At 29.6% G+C, this 6,236-nt stretch overlaps 1 long non-coding RNA gene across 1 annotated transcript; it reads left to right on the top strand.

Annotated features, from left to right (window-relative positions):
• LOC110268701 lies at window positions 1,097-2,183 on the top strand. The gene is made up of 2 exons (XR_002357073.1): window positions 1,097-1,212; window positions 1,902-2,183. It is a non-coding gene; the product is annotated as an uncharacterized LOC110268701 (long non-coding RNA).

Raw genomic sequence — 6,236 nt, 5'->3', positions numbered from 1 at the left:
CAGGTGCATCCTTCTCCTCAATTGGACCGGTGCAGGCTATAACTCACCATTAAATTATAGTGATGGATTTTATAAAGCAAAATTTGGGCCGGCAATATTCAACTTAAGAAGTGGTGTGTCTCTAGGCTCTAGCCGTGTCAGCAACAAATTTTTAAATAAAATTTAAATTTATAATAAATTAATTGAATAAATTATCATTTGTACTCATGAAAGATACAGACGCTGACAAATGTACTCATATAAGAATAAAACGACAATTGTAACCAATGTTATGAAAATCGGTTCGAACCGTCTGATCGAACCGGGAACCGTTAGCAAATACGGTTCGAGTAGAAGACAAAACTGTCAAATCCAAAAACCAGAGTTGAACCGTCGAACCGGCAAGAAACCGGTCGATCGAACCGAACCGTGACCCGGCCGATTTTTGAAATTAAGCCAAAAAACGCTGCGTTTTGACTTGGAATCAAAAGAGGAACCCTAGTCTTTTGCCCAGACACCCATAGACTCACAGAGCCTCCCCTCTAGCCCTCCACTCTCACCTTTCGCTCTCAGTTCCCACTTCCCAGTCTCCACCTCGAGCTTTCGGCGCAACCTCTGTCCATCCACTGCCGTCGTCGCAAGGTCCGTGGAAGTCACTCACCATCGCAAGTTCCTTTCAGCCATTTTCCGTTCGCACAGCTAGCTTTCCTTTCAGCCGTCGAAATTGAAGCCACCGCCAGCGCCAGTTGCCGTCGCAACCTTCCTTCCCTTCTATCGCGCAGCCACCGTGCGAACGTGGAAGCCTCCGTCGCGCAGCCACGCCGCCGTCGACGCTAGCTCTGTTCCACCACAGCCACTGTCCCGATCAAAGCCCGTTTGAAGGTGTGCCTTGTCTCCGTGTCTCCCTCTTGCGTGCTATGTTAAAGGCTTCTTCTAGCTTCTAGGTAATTTTTTCTTTAACTATAATTGAATAATTTTTCGATTCTATGAAGTTCTGTGAGATATGAACTGTGATTTGTGATTTTTTATTTTTCTTTGAACTGTGAACTGAAGTTACTGAACTGAACTATGAACTTTGTTGAATAATTTTTTATTTTTCACTTTCCACCCCTAATGCGTTCTGCTAACCGCATCACAGAGCACTAGTTGCGGAACTCTGCCGTCGGTGTGCCGAGGAAGACAACCTTGAACTTCCGCAATCTTGTCGCCATCCGTCCTCCTCTGCGATCGAAGGTCATTGACTCAGAGCTAACTCGTTCTTCATCTTTTTTAATTTTTTATGCTTTCTTCAGAAATCATTAAATGATTATTGAATATTTTGTGTTTTTATTGAATGATTATCTATTAATAATTATTGATTAGCTCTCTGCTGTTGTTTTGTATTTTTTGTTTTGTGACTTTTTGGGATTGTGATATGTTGCTGCCTGCTAGTGATGAATTTGTTTTTGTTTACAATTTTGTGAATTTTTTTGATAGTGATGTGCTGCTGCTACTGTTGATGTGCTGCTTTGTGTTTACTGTTTTATGGTTTTCTTTGGTTTTTTGGGGTAGTGATGTGTTGCTGCTGTTGAGGTGTTGTTTTGTGATTTAATTATGCTTATATTGTGAGTTTTTTACTCTCTTAAACTCTTAATGATTCATTGGTTTATGATTTAATTATGCTTAGATTGAGTTTTTGCAAATTTTGATGATTGATAACAAACTTTCATGTTGGCTTTTTATTTTTAGATATTTTTTGTGTTTTTAATTTTTGTTGAACGATTAGTTGATTATTGATTAGCTCTGATTTTGCTGTGCTACTATTTTGTGTTGTGATTTTATTATTTTGATTTACTGATTATTGATTATTGATTAATTGTTTGTGCATATAACCTCTGTCTTGTAAGTGCTTTAACTTTTGTGTTTATGCACTACATTGGCAGAGAAACTATATGATTTTGCAAGCTACCCTTCTTAGGAGCCTGATGAAATGGTTTTTGTTCCCTCTTCTATAGAGCATGATGAACATTTTGTTCAGAAATCACTTTGAATGATTATTGATTATCTCTGTTTACTGTTGTTGTATTCGTTCTTCTCTACTCTGAATTTTACTGTATTGTTGTGCTTTTTGTGCTCATTGTTTTTAATTCAATGAAGTAATAGATGAATTGAATTAACTCAATTAACTAGTTAAGTATATGATCAAATATTTGTTATTGGTTTGGTTAATTCTTTATTTTTGTTTTGTTTTTTGTGACTATCTTAATGAGTTCAATAGTAATATAATGACTAATGAATGATAAATTGTTAATAATTATGAAATCAAAGGTTCCATTAGATTTTGGTTGATGTAATACTTTATATTTGGAAGACATTTTAAAATTTATATTAGATTATAATTATGTTTTAGAGTATTTATTTATAATTTATTTATTATTTTATATAAAACGGTTTTTTCGGTTAGATCACGGTTGAACTACTAAACCAATGAATCAATGACTAGAACACTTCAATGACTGGTTCAGTTTTCAGAATCTTAATTGTAACTACGAAAGATTGCTTCCGTGTGCTAAGAGTATCCGGATATTGGTTACGCAATTAGTCCGTTAGGATACTCTTGGCACACGAAAGTCATTTTTCGTGATTACAATTGTCATTTTATTTTTATATGGATATATTTATCAGCGTTTATATTTTTTATGAGTACAAATGCTAATTTATTCTAAATTATTTTTAATTCATTAGATTGAAAGATACTGTGAACAACCAAAAAACAATAAGAGAGAATTTTGGTTATGTTAAGTTATTTTTGCGTAATTGACTCCCATACTTGAAAAACGGGATAATTCGTTTGAATCAAGTAAGAACATTGACGTAGAAATAAAATAAAATAAAAATAAGAATTTGGAGTGCTTTTTGACATGGCTAATTAAAACTTTATCAGAAACTTGTATCAATTGTGTGAGAATGACCATTATAATACCTGAAGGGTTGGCATATATGTGGGAACTGAAACGACTTTACTTTCAAGGTTTTTATTTTTTATTTTTTCGTTTTCTTTTCTGAAAGAATATTTGTGATCTATTATAGAATAAGTTTAGTTAATTTCCCGTTCTTACATTATAATTGTTTTATTTACGACTTACTTTTCCACGAGAGAATGAAAGAAGTGCAATTCATTTCACAATACTTTCATTGTACAATAAATAATAGTAATATATAAATATAAGATTTTTTAAATTTTTAAAAAATTTATACTAAAAAATGATTGATTAATTTTTATTTTTTTTTTCAAATTATTAAAATTGTTGATGTGATATTATTAGAATAAAAAAGATGGTTTAAATTTATTATAAAAGATGTTGGTATCAACAATTAAATAATACATATGTTTATACACAAATTACAGGATAACTATTTAATGGCTGATATAAAAAGTATAACAATTTTGAATGAGGATTTGATACCTCCAAATGAATAAATTAAACTAAAAAATTATATTTAGCGACAGTTAACAATATAAAAAGTATGAATTTCATAAACTTTTAAAAATGATTTGATCAAAACTAATAATTTAAAAAAAAAAAACATTATGAGAACTTCTAACACCATTTTAAATAGAATATAACTCGTAATTTTTTTTATTTGATTGGATTATCAAAAAATTAAAGTTAAAAATACCTTGTTGTTGAGTTACTCAATTTTAGAGCATTATTAACCATGGAAATTAATTACTTAATCTTTTATTTTTATGTGGAAATTATTGTTAAAACACTTTGAGCATTATCCTAAGAATAATGTGTGTGTGATGATTGATTTAATTTATATATAGTTTTCTATGGTATATTTTGGTGGTTGAGATTTTGTGATGTGTTAGTTGTATTTTATAAAATTTGTAATTTGTAGGTAATTTTTGATGAAAATGTCAAAAAGATTAATTATGAATAAAAAGAAACTTGACTTTTCTATTTGAGTTGAGGCTAATACAAATCATCTAAAAAAAGGCTTGAAACTAAGGCTTGAAATAATATGTTTTCTCATTTTTTTATATCAAAAATGTTATTTGTATGTAAAATTAGTCATATATATATTATTTAATTTATTTTTATCAATGTGTATTTTATATTTAAATATATATTATATAATAGTGATTAATTTTATCGTATATCTAGCATGGTTTTTTTTTTTAAAAATAAATAAATACGTTTCCATTTGTTGGATTATGACGTTATTGTGGGTCTGCTTGCAGCATAGACCAATAACTAATGAAAAATTTATTTTGAAAAAAGGACAAATAGGTTTTTCACTTTTTGTCCCGTTGATATTTTCATTCATAACCATTGAAAAATGTTTTTAAGGTTCTAACTTTCACAAAATTCGGACAGATCCCTCGGTCAACAGAAAATGCTTGTCACGCGTACATGTCACCTGAAAAACTCTCCTCTCACGCGTCGTATGGAAAACTTCCCTACGCGTCGCCATGAATTTAACAATACCTCGTTTCTTCGTGAATTCTCCACTTTGCATTTTTTTTTTCATTTCTTTCAAGCCATTCTTGCCTTCAAAACTTTAAATCACTCAAACAAACATATCAAGGCATCGAATGGGAGAAAAGTGAGAATGATACAACCTCTACATGATTAAAGAAAGTTACAATGATGAAACTGTTAGTAACATTTTTCGTCAGTTTTCTTTTATTTTCTTTTTTATTTTTTGCATCATCATAGTCTTGCATTATACATCAAAATGTTAATTTAGTATTCTTTTATATCGTACTGTTATTCCTGCACTCTCAATAAGTTTATTCTTAATATTATTTTGGAATTCAACGTTTATGATTATATTATTACCTATGATTAATTTTTTATTTAATTTATCTTTTTTAATAAGATCATAATTTATATTATAAAAAAATTACACTAAAATATAGTACACGAGAATTACAATTATAAAAGAGAATACTAAAAATATTTATCTTGACAATGATGGAAATAAATCCAAAAGTTTTTTATGATATTTTTATATAGATATGTTTAATACTCTTAATATTCTTTTTTAGTATGCTATAATTTTATTATTATTATTCTATACAAAAAAATAATAAGTAAGAAATGTATATAAACAAAAAAAACACTAAACCTATGTTTGATGCTTCAAACGCTAAGCTAAACACACCCTAAATTGCTAAATTTAATTTACTTTTCTATCATTCGATGCCTTGATATGTTTGTTTGAGTGATTTAAAGTTTTGAAGGCAATAATGGCTTGAAAGAAATGGAAAAAAAAAAAAACATACAAAGTGGAGAATTCATGAAGAAATGAGGTATTGTTAAATTCATGGCGACACGTACGCGTGACCCACGCGTACGCGTGAGAGGGAAGTTTTTCACACGACGCGTACGCGTGACACACGCGTTCGCGTGAGATGGAAGTTTTCCAGGCGATGCGTACGCCTGACACACGCATACGCGTGACAAGCATTTTCCGTTGACCGAGGGGCTGATTCGTCCGAGTTTTGTGAAGGTCAGGGACTTAAAAGTATTTTTCAATAGTCAGAGACAAAAATGTCCGCGGGACAAAAGGTTAGGGACCTATTTATCCTTTTCTCATTTATTTTACATGGAGGTAGATTTATTTTTTGGTCTAGTATTAATCTAGTAATAATTAAAATATTCCAGCTTCATTTAAATTTTTAGTTAATGATTTTTTTTAATGATTATGTGTCTACGCATTTAATTTTATTATTGACCCCTGTTTTTAAATGAATTTTAAAATAATATCTATTATTAATTATTAATACAAAAATATCTAAAGTGTTTTATATAAATAAAAAAAATACATTAAGATATTTACTTAAATATTAATAAAAAATTATCAAGATATCAGTATAATTTATGTACAACACTCTTTGTATTTTTTTTTATATATCATATCTTCGTGTATGTCTAACAAATATTTTAAATTAGTGTACTCATATTTTATGTGTCTATACGTCATAAAACATATTTAAAATATGAAAAGAAATTGAAATAAATTAAAAGTTTGAGATATTTTAAAATTTATTCCAGAACTAAAAGTATTTAAAAAGTAACTAATATTATGAACTAAATAATAGGGTAATATCCTCAACATAAAAAATGAGCAAGATTGAAACGAAGATGTGGGTATCTTTATGTTTTATTGTAATGTCATATTTAGTAGAAATTGAGTAACAAATCATATTTGAGGAAGAAAAATGTGTGTTAGAATTTTAAAAGTGAAAATATAAAGAATTTGTT

This window comes from Arachis ipaensis, chromosome B02, assembly GCF_000816755.2.
Source record: "Arachis ipaensis cultivar K30076 chromosome B02, Araip1.1, whole genome shotgun sequence".
Taxonomy (NCBI): domain Eukaryota; kingdom Viridiplantae; phylum Streptophyta; class Magnoliopsida; order Fabales; family Fabaceae; genus Arachis; species Arachis ipaensis.
The sequence above is the reverse complement of the archived record's forward strand: the minus strand, read 5'-3'. Positions and strand labels throughout refer to the sequence as shown.